This window comes from Onychomys torridus, chromosome 1 (genome assembly GCF_903995425.1).
Source record: "Onychomys torridus chromosome 1, mOncTor1.1, whole genome shotgun sequence".
In the NCBI taxonomy this organism is placed as follows: domain Eukaryota; kingdom Metazoa; phylum Chordata; class Mammalia; order Rodentia; family Cricetidae; genus Onychomys; species Onychomys torridus.
The window spans coordinates 148,833,473-148,848,607 of NC_050443.1; positions in this window are offsets into that span (position 1 = coordinate 148,833,473).

Here is a 15,135-nt window from a genome sequence, read left to right on the forward strand (position 1 = left end):
AATCTTACAAAACAACCCACCTCAATACTAAACATCTCTCCAGGCATTAGGGGGAGAATTGGGTGAGTTGGAGGGAAGAGAGGTAAAAACACATGGAAGCCAGAAATGCTGTTTCATTCTGTTTTCATGTTATTAAGCACAAAAGAAAGCCCACTAAAATAGAGCAAGAAAATTACCATGGGGCTGGTTCATAAATTGAATATCCATCTGGGTATGGCGTCACTTGCTTTTTTATTTTTATTTTTTATTCTTAGCACAGCACCTTGCCAGAATTTCCTAATATAGTCATAGAATAAAAAATTTTTCATGGTCTCATTTTTGCGCTTACTATCTCTCATTCCCAGGTAAGTGGTTTTAAAAATAATGTATGCTGTGTGTTTGTGGATTCATTGCCTCACTCATGGGCTTATTGGTTATCCCATGCATTTTTCTGCGGTTAGCCGCTCAACACTGAAGCTGCTTTTTACCTTATGATTCATGCTGTCCTACTCACTATAGCAGGCCTTGGAGCAATTGTTCTGGGGTTGTCAAACATGTCATTATCTTCTTATAATTTCTGTTTTTGTCCCTCATCCTGCACACCCTGGTTTCTTGCCAAATATGAAAGGAAGAGTTCAGGACTAGTATAAAAAGTTCTATCTGCAATATAGGGTAAAAGTAGATATACCTGGAAATCCAGGTATTAGCTTGTTTGGCTATTCCCATAAGTCTCAGGTATCATGCAAAGGTAATGAGACAGAGAATTTTAGTGCCTGTTTTATGATCACCACTTTGACTTTTTTCATAATTAATGATCATTAGAAGTTTTCATATCCAAGTAGAGTTGTTATTTCAATATTGTCAGTTACTATTTATTTTTTTAATGTGCATATACATGCAACTTTATCCTGGGTATTGTGAAATATACAAAAACAACAAAGGGTGAGGATCTTGGCAAAAGTATTATAGCAAAGAGCATTGGCATGGGCCTGCGCAGAGGATTATGGTATCTAGTCTCAAAGAAAAGGTTTGCTTCATATGTCTTCTGGGAGAATGACATATTTACTCAACACCTAAACAGTGCCTTTAACATAAAGAGCTCACATTGATGTAGCTGGTTGCTGCTGTGCTATTTTAAGCCATCTGTTGGCAAAGGCTGAACTGCATAGACTGGTTTGCAAAGGCAGAAACACCCAGAAATGCTTGATGAGAACAGTGATTGCTAAATAAATATTTTTTATTTTTGGGATAGACTTTAATTGAAGAAATCAAGAGAGGGCATGAATGGGAATGATTCATCTGGAGAAATCATTGACAAAGATAAAAGGTTGGTATGGTGGATCATGGACGTGGGATTGTAGAAAATGGAACTGAAAAAAAGGTGAGCATTTGTTAAATTTTGTGTATTTACTAATGTAGATTTAAACCTTGAATAAAGAATCAGCAACTCTAATATGTGGAGATCAATGTTTTTCCTTTTAAAAAACCTGTGATCTTAAATGCACTGCAGTTAATCTGATTATTTGTCTGAACTAATCCCAGTAATTAGCCTGCTAGGATATAAGCTATTTCAAGAGAAAATAGGCTGCTATCTTGGAACACTGGTTTCAAAAAGGGACTTGATGCTCTGAGGTGGAAGGGAAAAAGAAAAAAGGAAATAAGATGCTTAGAAATCACAGGTACATCTGAGTCATCACTTTGGCGGAAGCTGGAACATCCATGGGATCTGCAGCAAGTAGGCCTATGTCCTCTTTTGGAGATTTTCTTTGTTTCTAATATACTTACTCTTTTTCCAAGTTCACATTCTCTTTTAAAAGATATTATTATTCTTCCAATCTTTAAAAAGATTGAAGTTATTAACCTGATCACAGGTCTTTGAAATTTTGTTTATAATTTCATAGCCAAGTGGTCTCCAGAACCTAAATGTTTGAAGTCTTCCTCACTAAAAGTTGACTTGTTGGATATATAAGGATATCCCAGTGGACACCTGGAGGTTTACCCATTGACTCAACAGTTTACTCACTGAATTACTGGCAGGAAAGGCTAATTTTTCTTTACAGTATCAGCCATGTATACCATTCGTTTAGTCACTAAAACAGAAACTCTTGCATAATCATGGACTAAGTCCAAAGTCCATGAGATACATGTCTTCTATTATCCAAACATGTATTACATCACTGAGTTGAGTTGATAAGCAGTTCTGGAAAACCACTGCACATCTACATTATTTATATCAGTTCTCTTTAGAGCAGGTAGATGCATATGAAGGACAGGAAAATCCAGAACAGAATATGGTTCTTAACACAATGAGTGTTTTATTGCCCCCAAACTCTCCTTTTAAATGACTTGGAAGGGTCTTGAAATTTATGCTTACTTCTAAATGAAGTAATTAACTTCAGAAATAAAGGGGGGCAGTTATAAGGCTCAGCAGGTAAAGACACTGCTTTAGCATGTGAGTCTGAAGACTTAAAATTGAGTTCCTGAAATTCATGTCAACTTAACAAGAGGAAACACCCCACAAAATTGTCTTTCCATCTCCACATATGCGTCCCTCCATTCAAAATGAACATAGAAGTCTCTAAGGATGCAGGTATTGGGCTGAAGAGATGGCTCAGTGGTCAATAGCACTGGCTATTGCTCCAGATGGTCTAGGTTCAATTCCCAGGACTTACTTGACAGCTCAAAACAACCTGTAGCTCCAGTTCTAGAGGATATGAAATTCTATTTTGGTCTCTGAGGGAAATACATGCAGGAAAAACACCCACATATCTAAAAACTAAATCTTAAAATTGCATATATTACTTATGAATGTAACTGTAGTATGATGGGTTACTAAAAGAATTAATTGTAGGATGGTTGAATTTTGGTTACAAAACAGAAAGGGTGTGGGGTATAAGAACACTGTAAGGAACCTGAGAAGGACTCACAGCATATTATAATCTCAGGGTAAGTAGGAAGACCCATGAGAGCATTTAGATGAGAAGGACTATAAAAGAATGAGAAGGACTTTTAAGATGATATGACTACATCTTGGAAGTGTAGAATAAATTTGTAAACTGTCTTGTCATTCTGAGCTAGAATTACCTTTGTATAAAGTATATTTTACTACCATTAAGATGGGCTTATTACCAAGTATTATGCAATCTTATTTAAGGATACATTTGAAGGTGCTTTTGTCAATATATCCAAAATGTTTTTAAGTTTCAAGGCAAAAACACTACTCTATAAAATTTATGCTTGTAATTTCTACCTTCAGAAATACTTTTAACTACAAGATTAATCTATTTAACTGGGTAAGCTTAAAATAAATTGAGGTCCTTATATGATTCTATAAAATTACACCATTCAAAATTACAGGTTTCTTTAATTTATCTAAATGTTTAATTATTTTAGCTCAAAGAGAACAAGAAAGAATAGGGTGTTGAATTTTTTATATTTGTCAATTTAAGTTAATTTAAGGAATTTAGATGCACTTTAAAAAAGAGATATGCCACCATTAACATGAAATAAAATAATCAGTTTTTCCTTGGTATATACTTAAACAAAAGTCCGTGGAATTTTATTATATTTCAGGTGACAATGACTTCTTATATCAATCAATTTGTCCAATACAAAATAGATCAAAGAACTATACCAACTTTAGCTGATATTCCTGAAATAGTTAACAGACAATACCAATTAAAATACGCACCATTAAAATTATCATATGACAGAAAAAATTAAGTAAAAAATAGGGCTAGAGAGCTATATCAGTGGTTTAAAGCGCCTGTTGCTCTTTCAGAGGACCTGGGTTCAACTCCCAACACCCATGTGGTGGTCCACAACTATCTGTAACTCCAGTTCCAGAGGATCCAATACCCTCTTTTTCCCTCCTTGGACACTAAGCACACATTATACAAGTACAACATGCACATATAAAACAAAGAAAGAAAAAAAAAGAAAAGAAAAAGTCTCTAAATAACAGCTGGGAATGATGGGACACATCTTTAATTCCAGCACTTGGGAGACAGAGGCAAATCGATCACTATGAGCTCCAGATATGGCCTATAGAACAAGTTCTAGGCTAGCCAGCACTGTGGTGGGTATTGTGTTCCCTGAAATATTGTGTGTTCCCTGAAATAAACATATCTGGTATCAGAGAACAGACAGCCACTAGAACAAAGCCAAAAATGGTGGCTAGAAAATAGGAAGAGTAAGCCCTAACAGAAGTTGGGCAGTGGTAGCACATGCCTTTAATCCCAGCACTTGGGAGGCAGAGCCAGGTGGATCTCTGTGTGTTCAAGGCCACTTTAGAAACAGCTAAGCATGGTGACCCACGCCTTTAATCCCAGAAACCCAACCTTTAACTCCAGGGAGTGGGGGCAGAAAGAAAAAGGTATAATAAGGCGTGAGGGCCAGGAACTAAGGAGTTAAGCATTTAGTTAGTTAAGCTTTTGGCTGGAGAAGTATTCGGGCTTTGGAACAACACAGTTCAGCTGAGATTCATGTGGAGGAGGACTCAGAAGCTTCCAGCCTGAGGAAACAGGATGACCTGAGCAACTAGCAAGGTGAGATAGCTCTGGCTTGTTCTGCTTCTCTGACCTTCCAGAATTCACCCCAATAACTGGCCTCGGGTTTGGTTTTATTAATAAGACTCTTTAAGATTCATACTACACAGCACTACATAGTGAAGTCCTGTCTCAAACAGACAGACAGGCAGACAGGCAGGCAGACAGACAAAACAAAAGCAGGCAATAATAATGAAAAAAAAAATTAATCATTTAAAAATAGCAGGGTTGCCATGGTGCTAACTTGCCTTTGGGATATGAAATATTTTTATGGATACCAAAGCAACCTCTTGGTGAACCAATCAATTTTCATACCTTAGATCAAGGGAAACAGAGGAAGACTTCAAATTCACTCATCATAAATCCTTATAATTAAAAATATGTATGTATGTATGTATGTATGTATGTATGTATATATTTAGTGTGTGTGTGTGTGTGTGTGTGTGTGTGTGTGTGTGTGTGTGTGTGTGTACATATGCCACAATGCATGTGTGGAAGTTCTCAGTTCTTTTCTCCTCCATCTGGCTTGTAGGATTGAACTTGGGTCCTCAAATCTGGTGGCAAGCACCTTCACCCACTGATCCATCCTACTGGCTGTCCTTTTGTTTTCATTGGAACATTTGTTTTAAAAAATTGAAATAGGTGTAAAAGTGTATCTCTAACCTTTTAAAGGCATGTTTCAAAACCTCAAAAGTATTACCTGACCTCTATAGATGATGTTCCATAATCAGACAAAACTGAACAGACTTTAAAAAAGAACCCAAAGAAAGCACATGCAAATTAGAGGTTGCCAAAAGTTAAACTCAGCCAAAGAAATTGCTTTGGGTTACACAACTCCTGTCTTGTGCTTCTCTTTACTAAATGCTGAAAGATAAGACTAGACATATCCTCTCTTCTTATATTGCACTGGATGGTAATTCAAAGATCTTTCTGGAGAAAGAGGATATAGTATCTTATTTATATTTTATACTTTTATTATATTTTAGGCTTGACTAGTAACATTTTAATGACTGACCATGGGACCTGATTGCTAAAGCTTGTAGATAGCAAAATCCCAGGGGAAAAGGATTATCCATGAAAGCTATTGTATTCCTCATATTTGATGGGTAAGAAACAATAGGGAAGACCTTGACTACTTATAGTGCAGGTGTAAAAGAGACTTGCAGGCTGGAAATACTGAACTTGACAAAATGACAAAGCTAGGTCTGTTGTTGTTGGGTGTGAGACATAACTTTATTCCTCTCCAAATGTCTATTCCCACTGTTTTAGATTACTTCTATCATGCTTAGTTTTTAGTGGGGGGGGGATTCCCAAACATTTGAGTAAGACACATGCATTAATATATTTATATAATGTGCATGTGTATGTACACTGTAGCTGAAGTTTTCCTGTGTCCTACTTGGCCCACAGTTAGGACAAATCTTTCTCACCTGCCAGTCCTGCAGCCGCTTGGACCCAAGTAAACACACAGAGGCTTATATTATTTATGAACTGTATGGCCATTAGCTCAAGCTTATTACTGACTAGCTCTTAACACTTAAATTAACCCATAATTCTTATCTATGTTTAGCCACGTGGCTCGGTACCTTTTCTCAGTTCTGCCTTCACATCTTGCTTCCTCTGTGTTTGGTTGGCAACTCCTGACTCAGCCTTCCTCTTCCCAGAATTCTCTTTGTCCCCTTATCCTGCCTATACGTCCTTCCTGGCTACTGGCCAATCAACATTTTATTTATCAGCCAATCAGAGCAACACATTCGCAGCATACAGAGTGACATCACTCATCAGTACACAACTATTTAGATGCCTTCTTCCTTAGAGCTGTAAAATTATTAACTTTAAAGTGGGAAAAGGAGTTGATGACAACTTGGCCCTTTTATACTTCCCTTATTTAACACCTGGCTTTGTAGATGAGCTTTGTCTTTATTGTTATCTCTATTCTTTTGATTTTTATTTTTTTTGGAGGCGGGCTCTTTTATGGTACACAAGATGGGCTAAAGGTCTCCATGCCTCACTCTCCTGGGTATTGAGCTTTTAAAAAGTTTCCTAACTGCATTAAAAAAATCTTTTTTTATTGTTGCTGATCTATCTCTTTACCTCTTCTTTATTGCTCTTCCTTTTTATTTATTTTCCTCTTCTATTTTTTCTATATTGCTCTCTAATACTAATTATTCTGCCTTTCCCCCTTTTCCCTTCCTTCTCTTGGTAACTAATTTCTTAGTACATACTATACTATCTTTTAAATTTTATTTTCCCCAAAGTTATTGTACTTGAAGGTGCAACTGTTAGCTAATGCTATAACTCCATAACATGCTGACTCAGTAGTGGTGTTTGCTTCCACAGTTAGGACTTGCAGACTGGTGCTGATGATCAAGCCTGGTGTCCTGATCACTTGGCCTGAGAGTCTAATTACCAAGTTATATCCCCAGTTCAGAAACTGTATTTCAATACTACTTAGTTTCATCTGAACATTGTAAGTATTTCAACCAAATAATATAGTTGATAAAAATTCACCCAATTACATAATAAAAAATTCATAATTCCTAAATGTTAAATCTAAGGAATATGAAAAATTAGGACAACTTAGCTCTTCCCAAATCACCAATTCCACAGCAATGGATTACAATTAAAGTGAATTCTTTAAAATCCCAGACAATAAATTAAAATGATTTTAAGAATGTGTAGTGAATTAATGTAGGAAAAGTAAAATAACATCCCAATTACATCTGAGAAACATGGCTTAAAGCTGGATATCAATAGCAATACAAATGGCAGAAACTAGATAAATCCATGGAAGCTAAACAAAGCAACTCACTTCTGTATAAAAATTTCGTCAAGGTAGAAATCAAAAGAAAATTAAAGACATTTTTGAACAGAATGAAAATTAAAATGCAACATTTCAAAATGTGGGGGACACAATGAAGGCAGTTCTAAGAGCAAAGTTCATAGCAACAAGTGCTTACATTAAAAAAAAAAACTGGAGAAATATCAGTTAAATAACTTAAGGATACCCTTGAAAGCTTTAGAAAAACAAGAAGAAACAATATCTAAAAAGAATAGTTGAGAGAAATAACCAAACAAGTTTGAAATGCATGAACTAAAAACAAACAAAATATGATACAAAAAAATCAATAAAATGAAGAGTTGGCTCTTTGGATAGAATTAGCAAGACTGACAAACCTTAAGGCAAGTTAACCAAAAGAAATAGAGATAGGATCAAAATTAATAAAACTAGAGAGGAAAAGGAGACATTGCAATAGACATCCAAAAATTACAAGACATACAAGGACATACTTTAAAAATCTGAATTACACTAAACTGGAAAACCTAAAAGAAATAAATGAATTTTTTTGTATATGCAATCCACCAAAGTTAAATCAAGATGAAATAATTTAACCAGACTCTTAATCCCTAGTGAAATGGAGGCAGTAACCAAAAATTTCCCCACTTAAAAATAATACCAAAAGACAAATGGATTCAGCACAGAATTCTATCAATTTTCAAAAAAGAATTAAAGTCCATACTCTCAAAATTATTCTGCAAAATAGAAAATGGAGGAAAACTTTAAAATTCTCTTTACAAAGCTGCTATTGCCTTGTTATTAAAACTAAACACTCAACCAAAAAGTAAATAATAGACTAATATCCCTAATATACATAGACTGAAAAATTCTCAACAAGGTAGTAGTCTCCTGTGCCAGTGCATTCAACTCTACTTCCTGTTTTCTCTTTTATCAGGTTTCAGTGTAGCTGGATTTATGCTGAGGTCCTTGATCCACTTGGACTTGAGTTTTGTGCATGGTGATAGATATGGATTTATTTGCAATCTTCTACATGTTGACATCCAGTTATGCCAGCACCATTTATTGAAGATGCTTTCTTTTTTCCATTATACAGTTTTGGATTCCTTGTCAAAGATCACATGTTCATAGTTGAGTGGATTAATGTCAGGGTCTTTAATCTGATTCCATTGGTCCATATGCTGGGTTTTATGCCAAAACTCTGCTGTTTTTATTACTTTAGCTCTATAGTAGAGCTTGAAGTAAGGTATGGTGATACCTCCTGAAGTTGCTTTTATTGTACAGGATTGTTTTTTAGCTATCCTGGGTTTTTTGTTTTTCCATATGAAGTTGAGTATTGTACTTTCAAGGTTTGTGTTGGGATTTTGATGGGGATTTCATTGAATCTGTAGATTGCTTTTGGTAAGATTGACATTTTTACCATGTTGGTTCTACCTATCAATGAGCATGGGAGATCTTTCCATTTTCTGATATCTTCTTCAATTTCTTTCTTCAAAGACTTAAAGTTCTCTTGTCATACAGGTCTTTCACTTTCTTGGTTAGAGTTACCTCAAGGTATTTTATATTATTTGTGGCTATTGTAAAGGGGGATGTTTCTCTGATTTCTTTCTCGGCCAGTTCATTATTTGTATGTAGGAGGACTACTGATTTTTTTGAGTTAATCTTGTATCTTGCCACTTTACTGAAGTTTTTTTTTTTTTTTTATCAGCTGTAGGAGTTTTCTGGTAGAAAACTAGTGGTCACTTATGTAGACTGTCATATCATATGCAAACGGTGACAGTTTGACTTCTTTCTTTCCAATTTGTATACCCCCGATCTCCTTTTGTTGTCTTATTGCTCTAGCTAAAATTTAGAGTACTATATTGAATAGATATGGGGAGAGTGGATAGTCTTGTCTTGTTTCTGATTTTAGTGGAATCACTTTGAGCTTGAATGCACTGGCACAGGAAACCACTTCCTAAATATAACACCAATAGCATAGACACTGAGAGCAACAACTAATAAATGGGACCTCCTGAAACTGAGAAGTTTCTGTAAGGCAAAGGACATGGTGAATGAGACAAAACAACAGCCTACAGAATGGGAAAAGATCTCCACCAATCCCACATCTGACAGAGGGATGATCTCCAAAATATTCAAAGAACTCAAGAAACTAGACATTAAAAGACCAAACAATCCATTCAAAAAATGGGTTACAGATCTAAATGGAGAATTCTCAACAGAAGAATCTCAAATGACTGAAAGACATTTAAGGAATTGCTCAACATCCTTAGTCATCAGCGAAATGCAAATCAAAATGACTCTGAGATACCATCTTACACCTGTCAGAATGGCTAAGATCAAAAACATTGATGATAGCTTAGGTTGGAGAGGATGTGAGTGCAAACTTGTACAGCCACTTTGGAAATCAGTATGGTGATCTCTCAGAAAACTGGGAATCAATCTACCTCAAGACCCAATGATACCACTCGTGGGCATATACCCAAGGCATGCTCAATCATACCACAAGGACACTTGCTCAACTATGTTCATAGCAGCATTATTCATAATAGCCAGAATCTGGAAACAACCTAGATGCCCCTCTACTGAAGAATGGTAAAGAAAATGTGATACATATACACAATGGAGTATTACTCAGCTCTAAAAAATAATGACATCATGAAATTTGCAGGAAAATGATTGGAATTAGAAAGTATCATCTTGAGTGAGGTAACACAGACTCAGAAAGACAAACATGGTATGTACTCACTTATGTGTAGATACTAGATGTAAAACAAAGGACACAACACACAGTTCTAGAGAAGCTAGCATGGATGGCCTTGGGATGGGGAAATAGATGAGATCTCCATGAGTAAACTGGTGATGAGGGGTGGACAATGGAGAGTAAGGGATGGGGGATGAGAACATGAGGGGACATGATAGTTGAGCTGGAAGAGGGACAAAGTAGGATAGCAATGAAAGAGATGTCTTGATAGAAGGAGCCATTATTGGTTTAGGAAGAAACTTGATGCTAGGGAAATTCCTAGGAATCCACAAGGACTATCCCAGCTTAGACTTCTAGTAATAGTGGAGAGGGTGCCTGAACTGGCTTACTCTGGTAATCAGATTGGTGAATGCCCTAACTGTCATCATAGAGACTTCATCTAGTAACTGATGGAAGCAGATCCACAGCCAAGCACCAAGCCCAGCTCTGGGAATTCAGTTGAAGAGAGGGAAAAGGGATTATATAAGCAAGGGGTGGTCAAGATCATGATGGAGAAATCTACATAGACAACTGAACCAAGCTTGTAGGAACTCACAAACTTTAGACTGACAGCTGTGGAACCTGCATGGGACCAGAGTAGGCCCTCTGCATATGGAAGACAGTTGTATAGCTTGGTCTGTTTGAGGGGTTCCTGGCAGTAGGATTAGGATCTGTCCCTGGTGCATGAGCTGGCTTTTTGGAGTCCCTTGCTTATGGTAGGACCCCATGCTCAGCCTATATGCTGGTGGAAGGGGCTTGGTCCTGCCTCAACTTAACGTACCCGGGTTTGCTGACTCCCCATGTGAGCCCATACCATTTTGGAGGAGAAGGTGGGGAGGTCAGGGGGAGAAGGCTGGAGGAGAACAGGAGGAGGGATGAGTGGGGGATCTGTGGTTGGTATGTAAAATGAATAAAAAATTCTTAAATTAAAAAAAAAGATTATGAAAAAAAACTCAACAAATACCTGCAAACCAAATTCAAGAACATATCAAAAAGATTATCCACAATGACTAAGTTGGCTTCATGCCAAATATTCAGGGATGGTTCAACATAAATCAATAACTGCAATTCATCACACAAAGAGACTCAAGGACAGAAAGCACATGATCATCTCTTTAGATGCAGAAAAAGTCTTTGATAAAATTTAGCATCCCTAGGGATACAAGGGGAATACCACAATATAATAAAGGCAATATACAATAAACCCACAGCCAACATTAGCCTAGATGGAGAGAAACTCAAAGCATTTCAACTAATATCAGGAACAAGACACAAGGATATCCACTCTCTCCACACCTATTCAATATAGTACTTGAAGTCTTAGCTAGAGCAATAAGACACAACTGAAGGAAACAAAGGAGATAGAAACAGGAAAGGAAAAGATTGAAGACTCCTTATTTGCAGATGATGATTTTATACACAAAAGACATAAGTGAGTCCATCAGGAAACTTTTACTGCTGAGGAGTACTTTCAGCAAAGCAGCAGGGTACAAAATCAACACATGAAAATCTCTAGCTTTCCCATATACAAAGGACAAACACACAAAGAAATCAGAGAAGCAATATCTTTTGTAATAGTTTCAAAAATATCCTAGGATAACTCTAACCAAGCAAGTGAAAGACTTGAATAATTAAAACTCAAAGACACTGAAGAAAGCAGTTGAAGAAGGCACTAGAAAATGGAAAGATCTTCCATATGCATGGGTTAGTAAGATCAGTATTGTGAAAATGGTCATCCCATCAAAAATAACCTAGAGGCTGCTTATATTCCCAATCAAAATTTCAATAAATTCTTCACAAAAATTGAAAACATAACTTTAAATTTCATATGAAGAAACAAAACACCCAGGCTAGGCAAAACAATCCTGAACATAAAAGAACTGCTGGAAGTGTCACTGTCCCAGATTTCAAGTTGTACTCTGGACCCACAGTCATAGACAACAGCATGATAGTGGCATAAAAACAGACATGTTGATTGAGGGAATAGAACTGTAGACCTGGTCATAACATATGCCTATGAAAACCTGATTTTTTTTTTGCAAAGAATCCAAAAACAAAATTTACACTGAAGAAAAAGCAGTCTCAAAAAAGATGGTACTGGTCAGACTGGACAGCTTCATGAAGAAGAAAAGTGGATCTACAGAAATCACACTATAAAAATATCAACCTCAAATGAATCAAGGACCTTAATGTAAGACTGGATATGCTGAGTCCAATAGATGAGAGAGTTAGGGAATACACTCACAGGTGTGAGAAAGGACTTTATGAATAGGATCTCAACAGTCCAGACACGAAGACCAACAATTAACGTATAGGACTTAATGAACTAAAAGTCTTCTGTGCAGCAGAGGATAGATCATATGAGAAAGAGAATGGGAAAAGTCTTTACCAGTTATACATCTGATAGAGCATTAATATCTAGAATATACAAAGAACAAACAAGCAACCAAACCAAACCCAAACCAAAAAACCAAACAAAACTGAACATCAAGGAAACAACTCAATTAAAAGTGGGGAATAAAATTAAAGAGAGTTCTCAAAAATGAAACACAAATAGCTAAGAAGCACATAAAGATATTCTACATCCTTAGCAATCCAGGAAATTCGCTGGATGTCTTTCTGTATGCTGTGAATATGTGTTACTCCCATTGGCTAATAATAAAGCTTCACTGGCCTACAGCAGGGCAGGATATAGCCAGGTGGAAAAATCCAAGAACGAAGAAAGAAGAGTAAGAAGACACTAAACCACTGTCCAAGGAGCAACATGTAGTGGGATGCAGGTTGCCCCAGCCAGCAGGGTTTCAACGGGGGCGACCCACCTGTGGGAGCGAATGAGAGACAGGGGACACGAGAGACTGACAGCAAGACAAGATTCTGATCAAGCTGCAATATTTATTTCTCTTTGCAAGGCTTATATAACATAGGAGGGGAAGGGGCAGGAAGGGGGAAAGGGGAAGAGATGTGGAAGGCACACAAGATGTGGGAGACGTGCAGGACGTGCAGGTTGTGCAACTGCAAGATGTCCGCTAAGGTCTCTGCTCAGGGGCCATTTGTTCTGTTGCTAGGCTACCTGACCATGGAATGCTCTTTACATTCAGTTGCCATGGCACCTGACTGTGGAATGTTCTTATCTTTGGGAGCCTCCTGTTAGTAAACAGGTGTTACTGCTCTGGGGAAGGGCGGTGGGCTTATGACTTGTTCTCTGGCTTAGCTAGTACTTTCCATGGTTCATGTTTGGTTCCTGAAATCTTGGTCCCTAACAGTAGGTAAAGCCATGGAATTCGTGGGGATACATAGATTAATGTTATGGGTTGAGTCAACTTGTAAGAGCTAGCTAGTAAGAAGCCTGAACCATAGGCTATATAATTTGCAATTAAAATGCAAATTATGTATACATCCTCCTGCATATATGCCTGCAGGCCAGAAGAGGGCACCAGATTTTCATTATAGATGGTTGTGACTAGGATTTTAACTCTGGGAATTTAACTCAGGACCTCTGGAAGAGCAGCCAGTGCTCTTAACCTCTGAGCCACCTCACCAGCCCCATCCTTTTCCCAACTATGAAGATTATAATGTTCTCCAGCCCCAGCTTCCTGCTCAATGGGGCAAGCAGACTGGGAATGCAGCTTTAGCCCAGGCCCACAAGTTGCTGTGGTGGAGCAAGTTGTGTCCTGTCCCCGTCCCCCGTCCCACCTCCTGACCTCAGACAGGACTCAGATTAAACAGGCCTCCACCTCACTCTGTTTGCTGGGTGCTCCTGCAGCACCCCAACTCGAAACACTGAGGGCCTCCATGCTGGGCACCTTCAGACCTGTATGCTTAGGTAGCCTGAGCACCATAGTATGGGAGAAAGCAAAGCAGGAACCATCCTCAGCCCCAGCCTGCACCCCTCCACCCCCTCAGCACCTCTTCCTGTTCCCCAGTTGAAGGATGACCAAAGACCTTTCTTTTGCCGGAAGCCAAAACCAAATCAATTTGTTGGCTTTTTCCTTTGTCGCCTCCTGAGCATCCCCACCTCCCTTCACCATGGCTTCACTTAAATTATTCTTTAAAACCAAAGTTTACAGTGTCCATTGGTGACAAGACTCTCTCCTTCCCCTCTCCCCCAGGGTCCAGGGGTCCTGCCCACTTCCCCTCTGCTCTTACTCTGCCTAATGAGAAGGGAGAGGGCAGAATCTTGCCCCCACCCCTGGACTGCTTTCTGGGGGCTCTTCAGATTCCTGCATAGGACCAAGTCCCCATCATGCTGGGAGTGTGGATTCTAGCAGAAGAGCTGGAAAATGTTGAGATTCCACAGACCCCCTATGGGGGACCCACAACCCAAGGCCATGGACTGGGTGTAAGGGATGCCTAGAGCACCATGCCATGGCCCCTTCCCTGAGGAAGACTCCTTGAACATTTCCCAGGAGAACTCCACATTCACCACCAACCCCTATCCAACCCTATACAAGCCACCCTCCTTACCAGGAAGGAGGTCCCAGCCTTCCCCATGTATTCCCACCCGTGTTCCATTTGACCAGCACAGAAATATTAAAGTCCTCTCTTTACCGGAGAAAAACAGAAATGCAAATGAAAACTACTTTGAGATTTTTATCTTACCTCATTCAGAATGTTCCAGATCAATAATACAAATAACAGCAGACACTGGTGAGGATGTAGGGAAGGGGGAAACCTATTCATTGCTGGTGTGAATGCAAACTGGTACAGCCACCATGGAAGGCAGTGTGGAAGTTCCTCAAAAAGCTAAACATAGATCTACTACAGGATCTAGCTGTACCACTGTGAGTTTATACCCAAAGGAATGTACATCTTATGGCAGAGATACTTTCTTACCCATGTTCATTGCTGCTCTGTTCACAATAGTAGAAAATTAGAGTCATCCAAGATATCTGTTAAACGATGATGAAAATGTGGTACATTTATGTAATGTAGTATTACTCAGCTGTTAAGAAAGATGAAATTATGACATTTGCAAGAAAATAGATGGAGCTAGAAATAATCATTTGGGAGATAACCATAACTCAGAAAATATCGTATTGCATGTTTTCTTATATATGTGGATATTAGTT